General features: G+C 33.8%; 1 long non-coding RNA gene across 2 annotated transcripts; it reads right to left on the bottom strand.

The window, feature by feature from the left end:
- Positions 1–963: 963 nt before the first annotated feature.
- On the bottom strand, positions 964–27,015 carry LOC141417466 (uncharacterized). 2 transcript variants are annotated; one of them, XR_012442030.1, is made up of 5 exons: positions 26,914–27,015; positions 17,992–18,148; positions 15,940–16,501; positions 14,456–14,548; positions 964–2,319 (listed from the first exon to the last, which is right to left on the bottom strand). It is a non-coding gene; the product is annotated as an uncharacterized lncRNA (long non-coding RNA). The 2 variants fall into 2 exon arrangements; XR_012442029.1 differs by lacking the exon at positions 26,914–27,015 and having other exon boundaries at positions 17,992–19,186.
- Between the last annotated feature and the right edge of the window lie 545 nt (positions 27,016–27,560).

Below are 27,560 nucleotides of genomic sequence, written 5' to 3'. Positions count from 1 at the left end.
AGAAACATTGAACAAAAATCAGCTCAAAAGGGATCAAAAGCCTTACTATAAGGCCTGAAACACTGCAACATAAGGTTAATACTTCAGGATATATGCATAATTTCTAAATAGGATTCCAATAACTTAAGAATTAATAGCAAGTATATACTAATGCATTGCATCAGATTGAAGTGCTTCTGCATATCTAAGGAAGCAATTAGCAGAGTGAAGAGAGAGCCTATAAAATGGGAAAACTCTATGCCAGATATTTGTCTAATAGGAGATAAACATCCAGCATATATAAAGAATTCAAAAATTAAATACCAAGTAGCATGTAATTAAATCAATAAATAGACAAATGAACTTTTCTTCAAATGAAGACATAGAAGTTTCAATAAATAAAAGAAAGGGTTTAACATTTATAGCCCTCAGGGAAATGCACATCAGAACTACGTTGACATGCTGTCTCAGCCAACTCATAATGGCTATCATCAAGAATGTGAAGCCAAACAAACCAAGGAAAAAAGTGTTGGCAAGGTTGTGGTGAAAAAGAAATTCTTGTAAAATGTTGGTGGGAAGGTGGATTAGCACAGTTGCTATGCAAATCAGAAATTTGTCAAAACATTAAATAGAACTATCATATAATCCAACTATGCCACTTCTTGGTATATACTCGCCAAATTAAAGTCAAATTACAGTAGTGGTATCCACATAACCATGTTTATTGTGGCACCATTCACAATAGTCAAGATATGGAATCAACCTAGGTGCCCATGAAGGCATGGATAGATTAAGAAAATGTGATGTAAGTATATATATATATACTTATACTTATATACACACACAATATATATATATATGTATCTATATGTACCATATATAAAAATATTCTATAGAAAAAATATATATTAAGAAAATGTTATATATATTTATATATACATATATACACATATATAGGTATACACATATGTATATATGCAATGGAGTATTAGTCACCTAAAAAGAAGAAGGAAATGTCATTTTCAGAAAAATGCATGAGACTGGAGATTATTCCATTAAGAAAAATAACTCAAACTTCCAAAAACAAGCATCACATGTTTTCACTCATGCGGAATTTAGGAGAAAAAGGACATGAAAGTAAAAGAAAGAGTATTAGGGATGTGGCAGGGGAAAGGGGAAGGTGGCAAGTGTGGTGAATGTTACCAAAATATGTTACATGAATGTATGATGTGTCATGATGATACACATTACTTTGTACAATAAATATGTTAATAAATTCAGATATCTGCTAAATTTTACAGTTCAAAAACTACTTTAAGAAAAACAAATGGTCCACTAATAAATATTTTTACAAAAATTAAGATAAAATTTCTGTAAGTAAACTAGCAATTAAGGATATATTTGTACTTAAGAAAATGGCAAGAGGTCAGATGCAGTTGTCTATGCTTTTACTTCTAGCTATGCATTAGGCATAGGTAGGAGGATTTTGGTTCAAAGCCAGCCCTGAGAAAAATGAGACCCTATATGAAAAAATTAAAGCAAAAAGACATGTGTGAGGCCCTGAGTTCAAAAATCTCACTACTGACAAAACAAAACACAAAGAAAAGAAAATGGCAAAATTTCTAACTTGAAAACTGATAATAACCTAGTGTCACAGTTTTTTTTTAATTCATAAAATAACATTCATCTCAGATTCCTTTAAAATAATGAATATTCTTATGTGGTTAATGTTAGGATGCCATTCATATATTTTTGATTAGTGCTGTCAACTCTGGGATTGTGCAAGAAAATTATAAAAGTGTTATAAATGCAGCCATGCTAAATCAGCTAATAAAAAAGTCAAAGCATCTCTAAGTACACCTGCAGTTTTAGATTGTCATCTTCATTTTCTGAAATTATTTTTAGTATAGCTTTAAGAAAAGTTAAAATGTATCGCTTAGATACATTTATTGAATATATTTCAGAATCAATTAATATTTGAATGAGAGCCCAGTGAATTTTCAAAAACAATAAGCTTTCTGTTTTCTTTTTTTATGAGCACGGATTATTGGACCTTACTTAACATGTACAAGTGCACTAATCAACTTGATATTTCACCAAACTAAAAACTAAAAATATATCAGGAATTGGAAATTCAAAGGAAAAATGATTACACAACTTGCCTTGAACAGATGCTTCTGCAGGCCCTCACACTGCTAAGTTACCCTTTGGAAAAATTCCAGGGTACACTTCCAAACTATCATTATGATTTGAAGTACAAGAGTGCTCTAGGGCTGACTGTACTAAGAAGGTTGTGCAGTTTCATTTCTCTTTTGCTCTAGCAGTAGTGTTTCATCAATCCTGTGAAGAATCAAAAAGGTAAATATTATTTTATGGTTCCCTAAAAACTCCTAAATCACTTGTATTCCTTTTTTTTTTTAAATCTCTGAAGGCAGAGATCAGGAGGATCTTGGTTCCAAGCCAGCCCAAGGCAAACAGTTCATGAGATCTTATCTCAAAAAATCCCAATAAGAAATGACCCAAACACTGCATGCACATATAATAAAAGAAAAAAAATTCAAAAAAAAACCCAAAAAGAAACATGGCTGATTGAGTGGCTCAAGTGGTACAGTGCCTGCCTAGCAAGCCTAGCAAGCCTAGCAAGCATGAGGCCCTAGTTCAATCCCTAGTACTTTCAAAATAATAATAATAATAATAATAATGAGAAGAAGAAGAAGAAGAAGAAGAAGAAGAAGAAGAAGAAGAAGAAGAAGAAGAAGAAGAAGAAGAAGAAAGAGAAGAAAAAGAAGGAGAAGATTAAAGTGTCTTAAAGGTGAAAATGTGTCAGAATGTTCCTACTGTACCCACTTGTAGGTTAAAAATTGTTGTAAAGAACTGCGGCAGTTTCCAGAAGGATTCAGAATTAATGATATTTAAAGCAGGAGGGCTAAAAATAGCAATCAATGGCACATGGCTTGTCATCAATACTACTCCTTCCAAATATGATTTCTGAGGGTGCAGTAGAAATATTGTATATAAAGGGTAACACTGCATGAGGTGATGAATATACTAATTTCCTTAACCTTAATACCCATTTTCGTATGTAAAGATGTTAAATCATCTTGTTGTGTTACTTAAATATTTACAGTTTAAAATAAAACTGGAAATATAAGCTAGAAATGTTTGCATTTAACAAACCAGTTGTAGATTTAAGTAACCATCCCTCGAGCACATTTTCAAGTACTTGCTTTTCCCATAGTCTAGGTTAAATTAATCATAGTGCTCAGGAATAATTCCAACTGCAGTCTCTGAAGGAAAGGAGGTTGCTGATTTGGTGCACAGATAGAACTCGCAGCTCCCAAGACAATTATCTCATCACCTCATGACCAAGGCATCAGAGGTGGGCCTTGCCCTTTCTGTCTTCCACACAAGTCTCACAAAATAATTAGGTGTTTTACCACTTTGTACAATAAGCTTCCTTTCACTCTACATTAATCTTTCCCTGGGTTACAGTATGCCTTTATGAAGAACAAAAAATCTTTTTCTCCAGGCACCCTCACATGTAACCCCAAAGATTACAATAAAGGAATATTAATTCTCAATGTGCCCAAAAATCATTGTTAGAAGTACTTGCCTCTTTGCATTGACATTGTAATCTTCCAAACCAAAGCTATGTTTGCTGATATTTCTATTTGAGAAATTGCTAACAACTTTATAATAATATAGCCATCTAAATTAGAAACCTTTGAAAACTTGGATCAGATTAACTATATAAAATTAAAAAAAGAAATACAAACTCTCCTGGACTAACATTTTGAGTACAAGTTCATTCCCAAGCACTATTTTCCAAAATTATATTGTAAACTACCTTTAATATTCTACTAATCTCATTACCTCATTTCAATAAAATTTCTGCTTTAAAGACAAATTAGTTTAACTACTTTCTATGATTCTGTATTGTCTTACTGGCTCAGCTTATTTGACAATGATTTTACAATTTTCACCTTATTCTACATATTGTCACTTATATATTTTCCTTTTGTATATTAATATACTATGCTTGAGCTTTTATTTTAGAGTGACAATATTTCCATAAACTCAGTTGCAATAACTTATAACCTAATTATAATTTATATAATTTTATATATATTTTATAATGCAAATTCTTACAATGTAATCTGCTGAATTACTCTGAAACTCATCAAAATTAGAACCAATAGTAATCACAAAATCATACTGTTTGTATTTATCATCCATGTCGCAAAGCATCTGCATTTGACTTTAGGCTTTCCTCTTGCTATGGTTGTTTCATGTTGCTCCTTTATTAAATGGCACTAAACCATTTCTTAGTTGAATGCCTTTTATCCCTTCCCCTCATTTTCAATATCCATAAATATCTCAAATGTTTTAGGGACACAGTTTTGAGTTATTTAGGACTGCATCAACAAATACTTCCCAGAATAGGACTATGAAATTAAAATTCTAATGAATTTTTAAAAAACATTTCATCAAAATATATTAGTTGTATAATGCAGCTTCATTACAATATTTCCATATGCAATTACAATGCATTTATTTAGATTCATCCTCCTCACTTTCTTAAAAAAGTTCAATCAGTTTCATTGTTCTGTTTTCCTACAAGTACATAAAGTACATTGACAAATGGATTCTGAAATCATAAGAGCTTTTGTGAACTGCAAATATCTGATATTATGTTGAATTGCCCTCTAAGAAGTAATGATGTTCAGTAAGGTGTAATGAAAGCTCTCACTATAAGTGCTTAGTGACATGTTCTATTCACTTTTTAAAGCATGACTTTATTCAAGAGCATCATCTTATAATTTTCTAATTGTGTTCACTTTAGAAACTTTCCTTTCTTTGTGAACATACTAAGGAACAGTAACAGCAGTAATTGGGTTGGATTTCTCTGGTACTGAATTAGGATCAATGACTTTCATTTAGACATAATGCCCTCTTAGTGATTTTAACACAGGTCTATACACTCTTTGACATTTCTCCACAAAATTTCCTCTCCAGACTATGAACTGGCCTTAAAAACTGGTTTTTAGTGCACAGAATGTCAGACATGCCGTGTGACTTTTTAAGACAATATTAAAAAATGTGATATAGCTTCCACTTGAATTTCTCTAGGGAAACTCTGTCTTAGAATGCAGCCACAATATTGTGAGGAAATCTAAACCATACAAACTCAAGGGCCTATGGAGCAAATGGAAACTTGCCTGGCACAGAGGCTACAAAAGGCTCCTTGTGAATACTGATTTCTGGTTCACATAGAAGGTGAACTTCTAAAGTGAATGCAGTCCTAAATCTGACTACAACCCTTAACCAGCTCCACTTTCAACCCACATTAGTACCCTATGTATCTGGGAATACCTTTGGCTACTGACCTACAAACCCAATCTAACGTGAGAAACTGCACTTCAACCTTGTTACCAACCAGTACAGCCAAAACATTGAGTAGAGCTCAACCAAAAGAATACAGGTGAATAAAACCTCCAAATTGCAACTTGATTCCAGATGCATGAATCCCTTCACAGAAACACCAGAAACGTGAGGAATAAAAGCCAACATGACTCCTCTAGAAGGTCATAAGTCCAGGAAAATGGACTCAAATGATAGTGAGGTAGGTGAAATACCAGACAAGGACTTTTTTTGAAAAAGTATCATAATGATAATCAGTGAAATTATAGTGGACATAAATGAACTCTTGAATAAAATCAGTTGGATAAAATAAGAAAAACAATGCAGTACATGAAACAGGAATTTAATAAAGACATATAAGTACTGAAAAGAACAAAACTGAAAAATTTGCAAACTCAAAGTAAAATAAAATGAAACTCAGTCAAAAGCCTCACCACATTATTTGATCAAGTTGGAGACACAATAGCAGGGCCTGAAGACGAGGTGGATAAATTAGAGCATTCAGACAGTGATAAAGAAAACAGTATGAAATGATGAGCTGACCATGGAAGACTTCTCAGGTATCATGAAAACCCATGAGTCATGGGCATAGAAGAAGGAGATGAGTTATAAGCTAAAAGTCTATAAAATACACTCAACAAAAATAATAGCATAACATTTCCCAAATATTGGGAGAAAGACAGTCATCTAGCTAGAATTCTCAACAGGAAAGACCAGAAAAGCACTTCTCCATATCATATTGTACATAAGACATTAAGTGTACATAATGAAGGAAGAATAATAACAGCTTCAAGAAAGTGATACCACATCACATATAATGTCAAACCCCTCAGAATATCAGCATAATTTGCAACAGAAATGGTAAAAACCAGGAGGGAACTGAATGATGTTTCAAGTCCTGAAAGAATACACTGTCAGCCTAGATTATTGTATTCAGGAAACTATCCATTATAATTGAATGAGGAAAAAAAACTTTCTGTGATAAATAAAAGAATTCATTAGCACTAAGCAACGCAGAAGATAATAAAGGAATCCTGTACACAGAAGGGAAGATAAAAAAAACCATGAGAATATAGGAAAGAATAAATTCCACTAGTTGAGTGGACAAGCAAATAAGGATTAGGAAAGAATCAAACATTACAAAACCAACAAAATGACAGGTGTTACTATGTACTTTCATTAATAAATAACTATGAATGATAATGGTCTTAATTCTCCAAATAAAACTGGCAGACTGGATTAAAAAAAAACAAGATAAAACTATTTGTTGTGTATAAGAAACATACCTCAGTGACAAAGACAAACATAGACTTAAAATGAAGGGATGGAAAAATATATTCCAAGCAAATGGTATGCTGTAGCAAGCTTGAGTAGCCATGCTTATTTCTGACAAAGAAGAATTCAAACAAAAATTAGTCATAGAGACAAAGGAGGCCCCTTAATATTGATAAAAGGAATAATCCATGAAAAGGGTACAACAATTTTAAGCATATATACAGAGCAAAGTTTGATATACAATATTTAATATAACAAATACTATTGGACATAGCAGCATAATAATAGTGAATGATTCAATACTCCAGTCTCATAAACAGATAATCTGAACAAAACATCATGAAGACAATTCAGATTTAACAGCACTATAGAGCACATGGACTTAAGATACATCTACTGAATGTTCTACTAAGCTGCCACCAAAAACACATCACATATACTTCAGCGACCCATGGAACTTTCTTCAGGAAAGATATTTAGGTCATAAGGCAAGTCTTAGGAAAGACAAGAAAACTGAAATAACTTGTATTTCACCCACCAATGATGAAATAAAACCAAAAGTCAGCAGGAAGAGAAACTACAGAAAATATACAAACATATACACACTGAGCAATTCACTTTAGAATGATTGATGAGTCATTGAAGAAATAATGGTGGGTATTCAAATTATTCCCAGAAGCAGATGAAAGTGAAACACATCCAAAGAGATTCTGTGGGATACAATGAGAGTGATTATAAGAGGGTCAATTATATCTGTGAGTGCTTAAACAGAGAGGTCTAATGTAAATAACCTAACCTAATGATACATTTCAAGTTCTTAGGAAAACAAGGAAAAGCTAATTCCAAAATTAGTAGAAATAAAGAAATATAAAGATCAGAACTGAAATTAATGAAATGGAAACTAAAAGAACAATACAAAGTATCAATGAAACAAAGAGTTGGTTCTTTAAAGGAGCAAAGACAATTATTAATCCTTAGAAAACCCAAATTAATAAAATTAGACACAAAAAGGTGACAATGTAACTGATACCATTAAAATTATGAAGACCATTAGGAAATGCTTTGAAAATGTATTCTACAATAAATTTCAAAATCTGGAATAAATGGACAAGTTTCTGGACACATATTGCCTACCAAAATAAGATACAAGCAATACAAACAGATTAATAGCAAGCAATGATATTGGAATGGTAATCAAAAACTTCTTAACAAAGAAAAACCTAGGACCAGACAGATTCAGCACTGAATTATATCAGACCTTCTAAAGAAGAACTAATACCAAAGCTTAAACTATTCCACAAAATGCAAAAGGAAACAAACCCAAACTCACTTGATGAAGACAGGGTTAACAAAACTGGATAAGGATACAACAACAACAAAAAAATCCCCTACAGGCTAACATCTTTTATGAAGATAGTTTCAAAAGCCCTTAAGAAAATACTTGCAAATAGTGATTAAAGCACATTAAAAACATCATTCACCTTCAAGTTGACTTTATGCCAGGAAAGGAAAGATAACACCACCCACACAAATCAAATCAATAAACATAATTCAACATATGAATAGAGCCAAGAATAAGAATCACATGATCATCTCAATAGGTGCAGGTAAAGCCCTTGGAAATATCCAACATCACTTCCTGGTAAAAGCCTTGAAAAAACTAGTAGTATATTATTTATATCTTAACATAATAATGGCTGTATATGAGAGACCCATAGCCAACAGTATTCTGAATGGGGAAAAACTGAAACATTTCCTATAAAACCAGGAATATATCAATGGTGTCCAGTATCTCCATTTTTATTCAATGTAGTGTTTGATTTCTTAGCCATACCAGTAAGTCAAGAAAAAGAAATAAAAGGGATACAACTAGGAAAGAAAGAAGTCAAACCATTCTGATGGAAGATAAGATTAAAGATTCTAAAGACATTGTTAGATGACACTTATATCTGACTTATATCTTATATCTGACATGACCCTTTCAGCAATGAACATGATATGAAATCAATATACAAGCTCACTGAAAAAGAAGACTGGAAAGTAATCTCATTCACAATTATGTACCCATGTGCATAAATAGAAAATGAGACCTGTTGAAACTATTCCAGAAATGGGGAGAGTGGGGATAAAGGTGAATAATGGAGGTTGTAAGATCAATTGTGACATATTGTAAGAACTTTTGTAAATGTCACAATATAAAACAAGTACAGTGATATGATAATAAAAAAACTCAATTGGCATAAAATTAACCAAAAATGTTAAAGACCTCGGTAGTGAAAACTATCAGCACTAAAGAAGAAAATAAAGAAGACATTAGAAAATGGAAATACCTGCCCTGTTCATGGTCGGGGGAATAAACATTGACAAAAAGGTCATGATACCAAAAGTGAAATACAAATCCAGTGCAATGCTTATCACAATTCAATTAACATTTTCACAGATAGAGGAAAAATAATGCTAAAATTCTTATGGAAACACAAAAGATCATAAATATCTAAAGAAATCTTAGGCATAAAGAGCAGTGCTGGACATGATTGTCTATGCCTGCAATCCTAGCTACTCAGAAGACAGAGATAAGCAGGATAATGGTTCCAGGCCACCCTGGGCAAAATGTTAGTGAGACCACATCTTCATCAATAAACAGGGCATGATGGCTCTTGCTTGTGATCCCAACTACATGAGAGGAGTAGTTAGGAAGATTATGGTCTAAGGCCTGCCCTAGACAACCATGTGAGACCCTATCTGACAAATAATTACAGCAAAAAAAAAAGGCTGGACGCATGCCTCAAGATTGCCTGCCTAGCAAGTGGAAGGTCTTGAGTTCAGTGCCACCAAAAACAGAGCAATGCTAGAGGGATCACAGTCTTAAATTCAAATTATATTACAGAGTTATAATAATAAAACCATCATGGTACTGGCACAAAATCAGATACAAAGACTAATTGTAGTAGAATAGAATTTTAGAAAAAAGCCCAAATCAGATATTTCCATTCTATTCTTTTTTTATTTTTATATGCATTTATTTATTAATTATACATAAGAAATAAGTACAATTTGTGTGAATACCTAACTGAATTCCATTCTATTCTTAAGAAAGTTGCCAAAAACATACATTGGGAAAATGTATTTCGTTGTATCTAGCAAGGAAAGCTAGATATCAACATGCAGATGACTGAAATTAGATTCCTATCTCTCATCCTGAAGAAAAAGCAACCCAAAATATTTAAAAGATCTTAATATAAGAAAATAACTAGAGGAAAACAGAGCCTTTTAAGGTAAAGGCACAAGCAAGGACTTCCTGCATAGTACTTTAACAGCTCAGGAAATAAGAGAAATGGAACAATGTGATTGCATCAAATTAAAAAGCTTCTGCACAGCAGAAGAAACAATCAACAGAGTGAAGATATAGTCATCAGAATGAAGGAAAATCCTTGCCAGATACTTAAGCAATAGGGGATTTAGATCCAGAATATATAAAGAACTCAAATTACACATCAAAAATAGCAAACAATCAAATCAGAAAGTGAGAAAATGAAAGGAATAGCTATTTTTCAAATGAAGAATTAAAATAGACTATAAATATATGAAAAACTATCTATCATGCTTAGCCTCCAGGGAAATGCAAGAAAGCAAATAGAACAAATCCCAGCAGGGATGTGGGGGAAAATGAATTCTTAATCATTGGTGGTGGGAATATAAATTAGTTAAGCCTTATTCTTGGAGCTTTCTTATCACCCTATTTCTCCTCTTTCATTGAACTATAATATTTTTAAATGCATAAATCTACTCAGTACCTATAAATCTACTTAGTACTTTTTTGGCATGAAAATGTGATTTTCAATCCTATAACTCCTATAAAAATCTTTGACTGTAATTAAGGACATTTTTAAAGTCCTTATCTTTCTTTACTTCTTTTTAATTAAGAGAAAATTTATTTCTTAGTGAAGAGGATTCAATTTTTAACGTATTAAATAAAGAAAACTAAATGAACAAGGATCACTGGTAATGATTTCCTTCTGAGTTTGGACAGCTCCTTCACCAGACTTTGGCCATTTTGATCTCCTTGAAGTCATTCTCTTTGATGTTGTGCTTGGTATTCAGGAGCATGTGGAACAACCAGTTTGCCCATGCTGATGGAACTTCAAGGTAGACAACATCTCAGCTACATGCTGCAAGGGCTGAAGGAGTTATAACATCTAATGAGTGGACGACCACTTGATGTCTTCCAACATTAGATGGTGGTTGCTGTTATCTTCCTCCAGAACACTGGCAAGGACAAATTGCTGCTACCAGAGGTACTGAAGCATGACCAAGGACATTTTCCACTGGCTTGCTCATTGTCATGTGATGGGCTACTTGTGGCATTTTTTCTTCTCATAGAGCATGTACATGTGCACAGAAGACTATCAGAAGTATCCACCAGTTTGCAGCAGTGGAAGATCAGGCAGCCAGCCTGAGGAGCTGAAAAGTCTGCTAGATGTCCTTCTTGAAGGTCTCTCCCAGGCAGGGCACCTTCATGGGGATATCCAGCAAGTAGCAAACCTTCACAATATCCTTCTCATAGTCCATGGTGGCATATAAGGCCTTGGTGCTTATGCACTATCATTTCTACTGTGTTCTACTGGAGTCCCTATAACATCTTCAGGCAGCTTGAACTCATGGACAGATAGGGAAGTTGAAACCCAGGAAGTGAGGAACCAACATCACATAGACTGAACTCTCCATATCCCTGGAACTTCTACACCATGAGGTGTTGGTCATTTCCTTCAAGATTACCTCCAAGATCACTCCATACTTCTCAGGCATCTTTAGCAGTGCAATATTTCCTGCTCAAGAGCTCATGCTTAGGGCAGCCCTCTTTAGCAGGACTTTGAAAGTGGGGTCAATCTCAATGGAGACAAGGTACAGCCTTTAGCAGATGAGACTCAAGACCATGACTACGAGTTCCTATTGTGTCTTGCTCTTGTAGCCTTAGAGAGATAGCATGGTGAGTTCCTACTGTATGGGCTGCTGAGATGATGGAGACTCAGGCTTGAACATGGAGGAAGTTGTGGTCAAGGCTTCTTGTTTCTGCTTCATGTTATACTTGATAAATTCACAGAAGTTCACAGTGTGATTCTTTTCCAATGACAGGAGAGGTTGTTGGTATTTCCAAAAGAGAGAATAGGGACAGCATGTGGCAGCAGATTTGCTTCACTGCAGAATGCGTCCTTAGGCCTTGGTATTGAAGGAAAGTACTTCCACACCTTGCTCTTTGCATGGGGTTAGACACTCCTTTCATGTCTGTTGGGGAGCTATGCAGGCCTTTTTACTCTATTGCTTCTCTTCTTGGACTTGGCTGGTGGATATCCACTTATTTGTGGAGAACTGCCTAGGCTTGGAGACAAAGTCTCTCAGAGGGCACCTTCTTCCCTTCAAGTGTGAAATGGGGCAGAATATTAGGCATGAGGCAAATCAAGACTTCCAGAGGTAAAGATGGGCAGAGCCTGAGGTATGGGGTTCAACACATGCGTCCCCAGAGAGATAGCTACCTCTCCACATGTGGGCTTCTGAAAATCAGACACAGGCCTATTTTGCCCTCTCATGAGAAACTTCTAACAGAGGCCACCTCATCTCCTGTTGTTCTTGTAGCCCTGCTTTATTTCTAAATGCAGAAATCCCTGATGCTTTTAGCCCTCCCCCCTTTCAAATTCCCTTTTAAAATTCCTTCAAAGTTCCTTAAAACTCAAAGTTTCAATTCAGACTGTCTAATTGCATTACCCCAGCCCTGATCTCTTTATTGAGGTCTTTTGTACCTTTCTTTCTTTCTTACAGTTCACTTCTCATAGACGATAACCTAGCATGCATTACTTGGTATGGATACTTCTACAACAGCTGATCTCATACATTTTATGTTGATTCTGATTGACTTCACTTGGAAAATAATATTTTTCTGACATATTTTCTAATATTTGGGAATGGGGATGCCCACTATTACCATGTTAGGAAGCATATTTTGTCTTGTTTTTATTTGATAATGCTAGACTTTCCTATGAGCAAGAGGTAATCCATTGGTTCCTTTTCTTTTCTTTTGAATGATTTCCGTTTCTAAGCAGGCATGATCTTCTGGATTTCTTGTTCTGAAGTTCCTTTCAGATGTACAGTCAGTGATGTGGTTCAGAGGCTTGAGTCATCAAGAGCTATCACTCCTCTACAAATATTTTAACCCAAGTAGTCTGTGCTTTAGGGACCCATAACAGAGAGCTGTCTTGGAACATTACAGGCTTCTGATTGAATTAGTTGAAAGAAATCTGTCTCTTATTAAACTAGAATCACAGCGTAGATTTCATAGTGACCTATGATTCTAGGCCACATTTCTAATTTATTCGCTTGTGAAATCTACAGAAAATTCCTCAATAATAATCTTAATAGGTTTTGGTTATGATTATAAAATTTTCATTTCTGTATAACATTTTGGTAAAAAGATGTCTCCTGGCAGTGCCATTCACAGAAGATCCTTTATTAACATTTTTATATTATATTTTAAAAGTCTAATAATAAAATGGGACTGATTTACATGTAGAGATCTTATTTTTTTTTAAGGCTTCTTCAGCAGTGAAGAAGACCAGTTAGCATAAATTTTCTAGTTCCCGTTATGTATGCATTATAGTAGAACTGCAAACATATAGGTATTGTGACTTAAAGAAACAAGTTAGTGAGAGGAATTACTTCATTGTTCTAATTTAGGGGTGATAGTACAATCCTGTTATATCAGTTTCTATTAAGAAAAATGTAAGTAACTAGAATTATTTTGTTTGGTAAATGGTAATGTAGATTTTATCTTACATGAATATAGTGGCATCTTTAATTATGCATCAGTCTATTCAGAGATTTAGTTTTATGTCTTTTAAAGGCTAATGAACATAGATAAGAAGAAAAAAACAGTTTCCAAACCTGCAATGCAAAGAGCACTACTAGTTCCCTCTGTAAAGTCCCATTCAAGCAAGTGACCATTTCTATTTACTCAGTGGCATCTCCATTTTTTTTGAAATCCCAAAAGAAAACCATTCATTTGAAAAAAATATTTATGTAATGGCCAAGTAACTATGCTTGATGAGGACTGCAAAATACAATGATTCATTCTCAAAACCTTGCTGAAAAGCTCAAATTACAAGATTGAGAATTCCAGATCAAGTACCTGTTTAAATTTCTTTTTGTATTTTTTTTTGAGTTTGAGAAATTTACTTTTTGCCAGGTTTGTATGTCAATAGAGAAGGCAGCATTACTTATGTGCACTTTTTAAAATTCATTTATTCACATGTGCATACATTGTTTGGGTCATTTCTCCACCCTCCCCCCCTCCCCCACCCTTTCTCCCCCTCAGTTCCAGGTAGGTCCTGTTCTGCCCTTACTGAGACATTGTTAGTCTAATATATAAGAGGAGATTCAAACAGAGAGCTATATAGCATTGTCCAGAGCAGCACTGTTCACAATAGACAAAGGGTGAAAAAAACCTAGATATCTATAAGTGGTAAAAGAAAAAAACAAAATGTTGTCTGTATAAAACATTCAATTTAGACTACTGAAAAGTTCTCTGATAACAATATTACTAACAAAACCAGCACAGGGAAGTTCTTCTATGAAATCAATAGTGCTTGCATTAGTAGTAGCACATATTCTCAATTATGAGTACAACATATATTTTGATCATTGAGATGTATCCCATTGGTCTAATTATTCCTATTATACTAAAGAAAAAGTTCTTTTCAGGATGAAAGTCATGAATTGTACACTGACTTACCAGTTTTTTAAGTAACTGATTTTTCTGCAGATGTTGAAGTTTCCATGCTTGATTTTCATTCCAACTTTTAACATGGAATATCCATCTTCAAGTCTGAAATGTATTTTGTTAAATAATTATTACCAAGATAAATACTTAAAATACAACATTTCAGAACAAATATCTGGAAGAATAATTCAATAAATTCTTAAAAATTTGATTATTTGGAATATTTCATTTTTGTAGCTATCTTTTATGGTTAATGTGTAGAATTTAAGGATAATGTGAAATAATTATGTATTTCTAGTCAGAATTCTGTGGATTGGACTCGGTCTTACACACGCAAAGCATGCACTCTACCACAGAGCCACATCCCCAGTCCTAAATTACTCATTTCATATAATATAAGCCTGAAATGTATACCTGGCTTCACATACAAGTACTTATTATCATATCTGATGTAATTTTCACACTACACCGCTTATTTATTCTGTAAATAGTAAGGTTATTTTTAAGCACTTTTCTTTATTGTAGAACTTCTTAGTCTTTTTTTCCTCTTTATTGTTGTGCTATGTTGGGTACTTTGTATCATTATGAAGGTTCTTACAATGTATCAAATATATCATATTTGAATTCACCCCCTTCTCTGGTCTCCATCTCCCTCTCCACAATTCCTGTAACAGTTTCAATAGGTACCATTTTTACATTTACATACATGTGTACACATTATTTGCACCTTATTAATCCTCCTACCCCTTTCCCTGCCACCTCCACCCTCCCAAGAGTGCAAGCCACCCCCCTTTTTCAATTCTGTAGAAGAAAAAACATAAAAGAAAAAAAGAGAAACATGATATTTTTTATAGTTTGAGATAAAGATAGCTACACAGGGAGTTTCCTTGTGTTATTTTCATGCATATATATATTACAACCCCAATTGGTTCATCTCTATTAGTCCTCTTCACTCATACATAGATCCCTTCCTGTGGTGGACTGGCCAGTTTAAGATTTCTATATTCATTCTTGTACAGTGAATACATCAACCACATTCAAGGTTTTAGTTTTCTTCTCTTGCTTTATGGCTCCCATGTGTCCTCTTCTTAGTGTGACTCACATTCCATGATACTGCTGCATTTGTCTTATGTCTATAACCCCATATATGATGGAGGACATGTGCCTTTGGCTATCTGAACCTCACTAATTTCACTTAAGATTATGTTCTCCAGTTCCATCAATTTACCTGCAAATGGCAAAATTTCATTCTTCTTGTGGCTGAATAAAACTCCATTGTGTATAAACACATTTTCTTAATCCATTCATCACTATTAGGGCATATTGGATATTTCCATAGCTTAGCTATATGGGAGTGCAGGTGCTTTTGTTGTAAGCTGACTCACATTCCTTTGGGTATATCTCTAGGAATTAAATTGCTTTATTATATAACTGATCTATTTTTAGTTTTTTAAGGAGCCTCCATACTGTTTTCCATAGTGGTTGTACTAGCTTACCTTCCAACCAGCAGTGTATGAGGGTTCCTTTTTCCCTGTTTCTTCACCAACATTTATTGTTGTTTGTGTTCATGATGGTAGCTATTCTAACAGGACTGAGGTGGAATCTTAAAGTGATTTTGATTTGCATTTTCTTTATAGTCAGGGATGGTGAGCCTTTCTTCATGTGTTTTTTAGCCATTTGGACTTCATCCATTGAAAAGTTTCAGTTCAGTTCATTTGTCCATTTCTTTATTGGGTCATTGATTTTGGGGGAGTTTAGTTTTTTGAGCTCCCTGTACATTCTGAATATCAGTCCCTTGTCTGATGTATAGCTGGCAAAGATTTTCTGCCATTCTGTGCCTGGGATCTTCAGTTTAGAGACCATTTCTTTTGTTGTGCAGAAGTTTTTTTTCATGTAGTGCCATTTGTTGATCCTTTCTCTTAGTTGTGAGCCACTTGAGTGTTACTGAGGTAGTAATAAGGTTATTTTAGGCTGTTTTAAATTACACCTTTCAAGGTGTTCTTGCATCTTCTCAGAACTCTGTACCCCCTCTGTGTGTTGATTCTGCAGTTCTTGCAACTGAAATAAAGAAAAAGAAACCTTTACTAATTATCTAGTACAAATCTGCTGATCACTGATTTTTATGGCAAACTTTCATTAGAGCACAGTGATATCCCCTTGTCTCTATACTGCTTTTGGGAACTCTTGTGCTCTTCTCTTAGTATTAACACCTGTTGCAACTGGGATTTCACCACCAATAGTCCTAAAATAATAATGCCTGGCCCATTAAAGAAAAGTAGATTGACCTCTGCTCTAAGATGGAAGCACATTATTTTATCAGGTACTCAAATGGAGAAAATTGGGGAAAGTGGAAATTCCCTCATGCTCAGAATTCATATGTTTGTATTCAAAATGCCACATAAATAACTACAATTTGAAAAACTCATACATAGAAATGACTACCATTCATCACACTATTCCAGTGATGGTAAAGTTTAGCATGATCCTATGTATTTCATAAAATACCTTGAGAGGTAGCATCAACATGGATGTCCCAATACCTGGGTCTGAATCCCACTTACACCAGCTAATAGCTGTGTTATCTTTAGCAAATTAATTTTCTGTACTTCTGGTTCTTCTGTAAAATGGAGATAATATCTCACAAAGTAACTGTTGGAAAGATTACCTTAAGAATTATATGTAAAGTACTTAGAAATATATGTGAAACATAGTAAGCTCTGCATGAAATTTGGTACCAGCATTTGAATTTTGATTATATTTTGTGTTCTAATAAAATCTGATATTTTAGACAGGTGGCAGGCCAATGGAAGTGGTCTTCTACACAAGGTGGAAGAAATCATTTTTTATACCATTGAAAGTTGGCAGCCAGTAAGGAGGATGAGACACAGTATATATTAGTATTTCATGAAAATTTTATGATTGCACTAGTCACAGTACATTTTTCCACTTATAATAATTTATAGCTCACTTTCTCACTGTATTTCTCAGTGGACAATGAACATGTAGTATAGTGCAAAACAGCACCTCCAGAATTACATACTCTATAACTGCCATGACTGTCAGAGGGAAGCTAATGCCACTGACCTGAAAATGCTGACTCTATTGTGAAATCAAGGCTCCCTAATCAATTCATGCTTACCAAGTATTCATGGTGTGCTACTTTGGTCAGAACTCTGATGAGATGAAGGTTATTTGGAATAGCATATCAGAAAATCTGTAGTCACTGCTTTTCCACTGGTAAGTTGCATCAAATCTGTAAATAATGAACTCTCACTTTTTTCCATAATCAGGAAAATATGAGCCTTTGATAGAACAATTCTCCCCTATTAGATTAAATGCTTTGAATTTATATTTAATTCCTTTAACAAATATTTCAATTCACAGCCTTATTATATCAGTATCTCACTGAAGAAATTATTGGTGTTATTGTAACAAAGTATTTTCAATTTATTAAAGGGTAGGTGACATGCACATCAAGTATTATTACTCCCTCAGTAAACTTATAGACAAATGAGATTATTTCCATGCAAAAAATTTAAAAATCTTACCTTCTTTATCTCGTTTGATCAATGTAGGTTTGAAGTCTACTTTGTCAGAGATAAGTATTGCTACTCCTGCCTGTTTTCGGGGGCCATTGGCTTGGTAAATCTTCTTCCAGCCTTTCATCCTAAGCCTATGCTTATTTCTGTCAGTGAGATGGGTCTCCTGTAAGCAACAAATTGTTGGATCTTCCTTTTTAATCCATTTTGTCAAACGGTGTCTTTTGATGGGTGAATTAAGTCCGTTAACATTAAGCGTTAGTACTGATAGGTATGTGGTGATTCCTGCCATTTAGTTGTCTTAGTTGTTTGAAGGTTTGATTGTGTGTTCCTAAGTTGATGTTACTCTCTACTGTCTTGCTTTTTCTTCTAAAAATCAGTAAAAAGAATGTAAAACTAAGGGAGCAATTCTCAGCAAAGAATGACAAGAGTAAAACCAATGAGAATCACAGAATTCAGAGAATGTTTCACGAAAAGTAAATTGTGAGTCTGATCGAATGAATGAGGCCAACTGAATAAAAGCTGAAAAGACAGAAAGGTCAGCATGAATAAAGATATATAGGTGAAGAAATCAGCCCAATTAACTCAATGAATAAAATCTCATATTAAGGAAATAAAATCATGTCCACAAAACATAGCAAGTCCCCCTTTCACAGATTTATTACACAGGTTTTGAACAAGTACAGTCCAAAAAATAAATAACAATCAAAAGAAATTTCAATAACAAACACTTTAAATTCTCGCATGTGCATTATGCAACTCAGGTGATGCAGAGAAGCTCTGTCAGCACTGTGTTACTGTCAACTGAGTGTAAATCATTGTGTGATCTACTCAGTGTGTCCCTGCTCTTTGCTGTTTGAAAACATGCCTCCCCAAAAGCAAATGTTGCCCAAAAACAATGTAAGAGTGAATTGCTTAAATTTATTGATAAAGCGAAAATCTTAAATTTGTGGAAAGGCAGCATGTTAACAGTATTACAGGAAAAATGAATCCCTATTACAGTGTTGAACTTTACAGTGTTGAACTAAGTATTCATTGTTGTTCCTTCGGAATTTTGTACTCACAGATACAAAGGGTCAATGCTACATAGTAAATAAATGTTCATAGATGTGGAAGCAACTTAAGTTCCCTCAACTGATGAATGAATATGTGATATAGCCACACAATAGAACATTACTGAGTGGAAAGAAACAAAGTACTGCCACTTGCTGCAATACGGATGAACTCCCAAAAATATTATGCTAAGCAAAAGGAGGAAGTCATGAAAAATTAAATGTAGTATGATTCCTTTTATATAAATTGTCCAAATCAGGGAAATTACATATAGAAAACTATTTTCTATAAGTAGAAGAGGGTTTCTACACCTGTGGGAGATGAATATCTTGCAGGATGACAGTTAAGGGATTTGGGATTTCTCTTCAGGGTGATGAAAGTTTCTGAAATTGACAATGTGATAGTTATACAGTCTGAGCATATACTAAAAATCAGAAAATTCTGTTCTTTAAATGCATGGACTTGATAGTATCTCTGTTATAGCCCAATAAATTAGCTTTTTAAAAATACAATGGCAAAATATAAATATTTCTCATTTCTCTATTTTGGACATACATATTATAAAACTGTGACCATTTCTGTGCTTGTGTAATATATCTAAAATGAAAATAAATGGTCTAACTTTTCAAATATTTATAAAATATCATAAAACAATTGCATTTTTAAGAAAACTATAATAACTTTTCTGTTTATATTATCTTAAAATCTATACAGTGAGTATGAACGATCTAAGGCTGGGATGTGGCTCAGTTGTAGAGCACTTGCCTAAATATTATGGCTTGTCATTGTTTTCAAAATGTCTTTGTACTGAAATGTGGGATAAGTCTTCTCAAAAGGAAGGAATGGCATTAAAAATTGGTCTCTTCTGGTTATACTCTTCCTCCTTGCTTGATAGTGGAAGTAGTAACATAGAACATAAATCTCCATATAAACATATAGAGGAGGTGACATCACTTCCCCAAAATGGAAAATTTATTGTAATAAGGGTTTTGATCTTTGAAAAGTCAATGACTGTTACAGAAAATAGGAAAAGACTTTTCTCTGGAGGAGGTTATTGTGACTATCACTACTTCATTTCAACACACAAATGGAGTTGAATTAGGAATATTAATTAATTCAATTGGTCAACATACCAGTAACAGCTCCCCAATGTATGTGTATCATGTATATATAAAAATGGTTTTAAAATTTTCCATGTATTTTATGATGCATATAGTTAGTATTAAAAATATCGACATGATCAAATACACACATAAACATATTTGAAAATGACTAAATATTTGAGAACTCATTTTACTTGTGAAACTAGTATCTCCTTTTGTTTGCAAAGCTGCCTTGCCAAAATTTCATTTTTAAGAATCTATCATTCTGTCCTTGAGAAAGTTGTTCTTCAGAAACCTAGATATGCATTTCATTAAGGTTTTTGTCACATATTTTTGGTGGGTAGAACACTAACAACGTAATTAAGAATAAAATTTTCAGTATCACTTTTAAAAGAAAATAGCCTAAGGACCATTTATTCTACATGAATTACTCAAAATTTAATTGCATATAAAAGACAACTAAGTTTGGTAATGGCAAAAGCAGTTCTTAACTGCAGACTGAGATTGTATTATGAAGTAAAATTTCTTTACAAAACATTTATAAGTTTCATTCTAGCTGTAAAGCTGGGTAGCCTATATTTTAACATAGAAATGCCTAAGTTGATACTTACATTAGTGAATAAACTCTGTCTACCTTCATTCCTAGACTCAGCAAACATACACTGAGCACCTAGTAGATGCCAACATTTACAGTAACTAATTCTATCTACAAATGTCATAACTTAATTTTAGGGTAGCATAACATTTTGTCGAAGACCTAAGTAAAATACTTATGCAATGCATCACAAAAGTTTTGGTCAACAATGCCCTGTATATACAACTGTGGTCCCCCCTAGTGATGAGGTAAATGTCGTATGTTTGTGTAGGTACACATGGATGATGTTTTCACAGTGATCAAATGACAAAGCACATATTTTCTCGGAATGTATCTCCACTGCCAAGGGATATGGACTAAATATACATATTAAAATAAAGGGATGTTATAAATAATGTTGATGAAATAAAGTTATTTTCACCAATATTTACTTTACCTATTTCACAGTATTTGCATGGAGCTTGCTAAGATAGGCTTTGCATTGTTGAAATCTCAGTTCTGAATGGAATGTTCTAAGAGAGCTTTCTAGTTGTCCATTCATTCCAACTGCTTCATTATATTGCTTTTCTTTTTCTACTAACTTTACCTTAAATTTTCAATAACACATTCACCCTTTCCTTACTTTTTAAGTGAAAATCTGCTGTTTTAAGTGAAATCTGCTGTCAAACATGTATAATTTATAATTCATATTTTAGAAAAGAAAAAGTTTATTTTGTGATCTGGATTTTCACTATATTAATAAATCAACATTCAAATTTATTATCCTAATAAAATTCCTCTGTTCTCAATATTTCTCCTTTGCAGTTCCCATGTGTTTAATTTCTTACTTCAATCTCTTCCAGAGGTCATATTTGTTTTAAACATACTAATAGAAGAACATTTTGTTGATTGGCAAGTTTCTGTGCAGAGTAACACTGGTAAGTATTATTGAAAAGGCATTTTTAATTTTCCAGCAATGTTACAAGTTGAAAATTGTATTTATGTGATGTATGAGAGGTAATAACCCAAGACTGGACTAAGGAGTCTCTTGTCTCTTTTCCTACTTCCCAGATTTCCTTTTTCCTAAAATTTCACTTATCTTGTTTATTATTCTGTATTACATGAGAATTGTGAAAATCTATCTTTGGAACAATGCAGAATCTTATAATTACTTCAATAATAAGAAATACTATGCTCTTTTGACAGAGAAATTTGAATTAATTTTATCAATGTATGAGAGGCATTGAGTAAGCTAGTCAGTATTCTTTTTTGCCTTCACTTTTGATTTCATGGATGTTTAAGGATGAAATTTTATCTCTGGGTCTAGCTCTGCAGAAGCAAGCATACCTAGCAAAAGCAATGTCATTCGTTGGACCCACAACAATGAAAACAAATGAATAAATAAAAATGCACAACTGCATATATTCTTCAATTTAAGGGCATGATAAAATGATATTATCATACTCTTGTTTTAAAACTGTAAATTAGTGAAAGATTTCTTGAAAATAATGTACATATATTGATGAAAGTTCTTTGTAAAACTTCCTATACTTTAAGCAAATAATTCTATATTGAAAAACTTATTCAAAATAATTAGAAATATAGAAGTTTTATATAAATTCTGTCCTTCGCAGCATTAATTATAACACAAATATATGAAAAATAATCCCAAATTCTCATTGTTAGTAAACAGAAGGACTCCTATATATTGTGCCTCAGCATAGCCAGTGAAATCATAATTTTGAGGAATATGCATTGAGTTACAACAGGTACTCATGGGTTAAAACCTGAGATATTATTGCCAGTTTCCAAGAATGTCACACTTCACAGGCTTAAGAAGTTTTCTACCCTGTAAGACCCCAAAAGGCAAATCAGCAATTTCAACCCCCACATCATATTTATAGTATTAAGTATTAGTTCAAAAACTTCTTTAAAATATCTCCAACTGCAGATTTCCTACAAATCCATTTTTTCATTCTCCAGCTGTTCCTGTGCTTTATTAAAACAAAAATTTCTGAGAGCTTTTATTTTGTGGGCTTGTGGTCTTATTTTCCATTTTTAAAATTTTTTCATCTAAATAGCTCACATTGACTTTTTAAAAAATCTATTAGTCTCTCACATGAACAAACTGAATCTTTGAGATTCGCTGGGCCACCAGAACCTGTATCAGGGAGAAGACAAACCGGAACTAAAAAATGAGCAGATTTTGTATGCATAGTAGTGTGTATTTTCAGATTCACTCATTTATCACTGGACAAATATAGAGTGAGTGCCTACAACAGAACACACTGTAGTAAACTCTGCAGATAAAACAGATGGGACCCTGTTCTTCTTTAACTTAAAGTGTAGTAGAGAAGACAAAGACCAATATAAATTCAGATATTTATTTAAGCAAATGATGTTCTATGATCACTAAATGAATTTGAACTACAATGAACCCATAAGGATTGCTTTGAGGAAAACACAGCCACTCTGAGAAATGAAGGGTGAACAGGAATTAACAAGGCAGAGGTTGAAGAGCATTCTATTAATATACAGAATTTTGAGGTTCTTTTGCTTGTGATTCGATCCAAGTTGTAGTAACAGTGCATTCCTACCTAAAAAAATCCAAAACCAAAACCTACAAAAATATATGAAACAAAAAATTTTAAGATAATGGACTTCAGGCAATGGAGACAATGATCCCTGCTTTATGGGAAATTAGTGAAGTATGAAACCCCAAATATTGAGAGTGTCCATACTGTGACACAGGAGAAGGAAGTGAGTCAAAGTCTGCTAGACTCACAGAGATGAGAGCATGAACAGTCTGGTAAAATCATGGGAGGTAGAGGTCACAGGACAGAGAAGTGGAGAGAGGACAGCAGTGTAGAAAAAGAACCCTGGAGGTAAGCAGACGGCCCCTTTTGAATATTTAGCAGTGTAACAATCAACATGTGTTTACAAGAAAAGCATCTGAAGCTAAGGTAAAATAATATTCAAAAAGTTGAGAGGAAACTTAGAGTAGTGCTCACACAGTGTCATCATTCAGGCTGGACCAACTCATAATGCAAAGTAAAATGGATAGAGAAACAGAAAGTTCTCATCTCAGTAGTAGGTAAGGAGCCCAAAGCTGAGCACTGTCCTTAATCACCTATCGAATCATAAGAAAAAGTCCAGGAAAAACTGAGCTGCTTATAAGTAACTTAAATGTATCCTAAAATATAATTCCACAGAAAATGGAAGCACGGAAGATATTTCTTAAAAACCAAATTGCACTTCTGGGGATGCAAACTGGCAGAAATCAAGCAACACAGTGAAGAAGAACATAGGTTTGAGATGAGTCATAAATTTTATGAAGATTTTGAAAAATTTTTGGAATTTTGAAATAAACCAAAATTTTACAGAAAAGCTATATAGCATAGGAATATTTTTAAAAGGTTAAGAAAAGTGTGTCATGAGTGTGTACAGCATATGAAAAAAATAGTCTGTAATTTGTTAACATAAAATAAACACTAATCTGTTATAAAAGGTTAAAATGGAGGACACACACACACACACACACACACACAATGTTCGTGTGTCATTTGAAGATAAGAAAAATATAAACAAACCTGAAGATTTCAAATTATGTCACTGCAATACCAGAACAATGTAATTACCTCCTTCTGTTTCTACTAAGGTGAGCTCAAGCTTTATAATCACCCACTCAAGGCCATATAATGCAAACCATATCCATGGGAGCAGTTCATCACACCAGTATTGTCTATTTTGATTAAAGGCGTTTTCATGGTTCAAGTGCATTTTCACCATATATTGCACATTTAGCATGCTAGGGGTTTTGTAACACCTAACCCCTCACACTGTACCCACAAATATGTACAATTACTATATGTCAACTAAAAGAAAATGTGTAAAACCAGAAACACAAACACTATTTACAACAGTATAAAGGTATTTGAACTACAAACAAGCCTTATAAGATATGGAAGGATTTATAATATACTTATTTTTTGGTGGTAAAGGGGTGAGAACTCAGGGATTCACTCTTGCTGAGTAGGTTCTCTACTACTTGAGCCATGTCTCCAGCCTGCAAAGATTTATCCACTAAAACTACAAAATATTACTGAGAAAATTAAATGCAACTCTATAACTGCAGATAAACTTTGTTTAGGACCAAAAAGATTTATTATTTAGATGTTAATTCTCCACAGTCTAATATCTAATTCTCTGAAAAAAAAAGGCTAGAAGGCTTGTTTTTAATTTAAAATCAGGTTCTAAAATTGATATGGAAGCCTGGAGTTGTAGCTCAGTTTTACAGTACTTGCCTAGCATGCACAGGCCATGTATTTAATTTCCAGCACTATTAAAAATAACTAAAGTGAAAAGTAAAATATCTGTAATCGCCAAAATAACAGTGAAAAACCAACAATAAGGTGTGATGAGAAGATATATTTTACACATTACAAATATGTAAATAAAACCATGTGATGATGGTGTTAAGAAAGCCATATAAATAAGAGAAATACAATTGAAAGTACAGAAAAAGATCTACAGATCTACATTGCTATCTTATTTTTGAGATACACACAATTACAGTGGGGAAAATGTCACCTTTTCAACAGATAACCATATCCACAAAATGAACTTGGATCCATACCTCAGGGTATATGCAAAAATTAACTCAAAGTGGATCATAGATCAGAATGTAAGACTGGAAAATGTAAAATGTCAAGAGGAAATTTTAGATATTATCTTTGTGTAGTCTCTGGGTGTACTTATTATTGCAATACACAATAAAAGGCCTTATGTTTATCTAATGTCCTAACTTTACACTCCACTCTAAGTTACTCAGTGAGCAGAAAAATGTATTCATAATTCAGGTGCATCAACTTACCATCTTCTGAATCTGAGTTATCAAGGCCTTCCATGTTTTTTATATGCTTTCTGACTTGTAAAATAAACGATGCTATTTCAAAGTGTTCACAAAATATTCATACCATATACTAAAGATCCAACAGTGATAAGTCCATATTTTATTTAAAAAAAACAAATAAGCAGGAGCCCAAATACTTCAGAAAAGAACAGGTTTTCATCAAAAGAATACCTTTATCAATGGCTAAGTAAATATCTTTACATAACAAATGATTGCATTTTTTACTTTACCTTCTCTAATGTATTTTAACTTATATTTTATAATGAATCACATCAGTTTTTAAACTGTATTTTTCCAGTAAAAGAGTATTTTGTTATTGCTTACACTTAAAGTCCTATAATTACAGTTTCTTGCAGTATGTTTCATTTTTGAAAAAAAATCAAGCTGTAAAATTTTTTAAATTAAAACTTGAAGTTCTTAAAAATCCCCACTTGCAGATGTTGTGTGGTGGCTCACACATGTAATCCCAATTATTTGAGTGGTAGAAGTCTTGAGACCTCTACAGTTTGAGACCAAATTAGGCAAAGTGTTAGGGAGACCTAATCTAAACAAACAAGCTGAGTGTGGTGGTCCTTATCTGTAACACCATCTCTTTGGCAGGTGTAGGCGGGAGTATAGCAGACCTAGGTCATCCAGAGAAAAAACAAAAGACACTTTCTAAAATTTAACTAAAGCAGAAAGGAATGGAGGTGCAGCTCAAGTGATAGATCACCTACCTAACAAACTTGTGGCTGAGTTCAAAAACCCTAGTACTGTCAAAAAAGATCTCGACTAGATTGAAGCTTTTTAAAAACTTTAAAGTTGCACTGAAGAAAAACAAGGTTAAACACTTTTAATTGCAAATATAGGTGTATTAGGGAAAAAGAAAAAAAGAATCTCTGGTTAGTGGGGGAAAAAGCCACCACCTAAGGTCTTAAAGCACAATATTTGTTTCATTTGTTACTGCTGAGATTTCATATTACCTACTTCTGTTGGCTGAATAGGAAGGATGATGACAGGGATGGTGGCCTGCATATACTCATACTCCTCCCCGACATGAGCTTGGGATTCTGAGTAATTATCAGCGGGTGAAACTGCTGCTTTAGTCCCTTGCCCTCTCCACCAGGATCTGTACAATTTGCTGCCTCCACACCCTTTTCTCCTTGAACAACATCAGCCCCACAGTCTCTGCATCTCCTACAGGATGCACTGATATCCTGAAGTTTATTCTTATTGGCAGCTCTATATCTTCCTTGGCATCATTTCTCTTGAGGAATCCATATTCATTTTTTTGCATTAAATAGTATTACCATTTCCCAAACCTTCCTTGCTATGACCTCCTTGTCCCTCCGTCAGTCACAAATCTCCACTCCAGGAAGGATGACCGTGGTGCTGGGCTTCCACTGGGCAGCACAGAGGATGAGGCAGTGGGTGGCTGGGTCTCAGCCTCAGTGCTCAGGGCTGTGGTGCTGATGTCAGCTGCTGCAGCTGAGGTTCTTCCCAGTGTGTGATGGTCAATAGGCCTGCAGTGCAGTGCAGCTGCTCAGGGCTCTAGGGTTCACTCTGCTTCTGCTAACAATCTAACTACGGTTTTTATTTAGAATTTTAAAAAACAATATCTTGCACTTTTCTTTAGATTTTTTTTCTTGGTCTAAAAAAACCATAAAGTCTTTTCAGGCAAGAATTAAATATATAAATCACAAATAATATTTTCTTTTTATGCAAAATGTCTGAAGTTGAAATTTACTTCTATTCACAAGGTTTACAGGCTACATAAAGTACAATAAATTTTCACAAAATAGGTTCAAATATAAGCAAAAATTAAAGTTAAGAGACAAAGGGTAACATTCCTAACTATATCCAAGAATGAATTTTTAACTTATCTTTCCATAGTCAAAGCAAAGGAAAACACATGATGATATTTGCATTATTTGACAGAAAGAAATATGCCAGTGTT

Source organism: Castor canadensis, chromosome 15 (assembly GCF_047511655.1).
Source record: "Castor canadensis chromosome 15, mCasCan1.hap1v2, whole genome shotgun sequence".
Classification (NCBI taxonomy): Eukaryota; Metazoa; Chordata; class Mammalia; order Rodentia; family Castoridae; genus Castor; species Castor canadensis.
The sequence above is the reverse complement of the archived record's forward strand: the minus strand, read 5'-3'. Positions and strand labels throughout refer to the sequence as shown.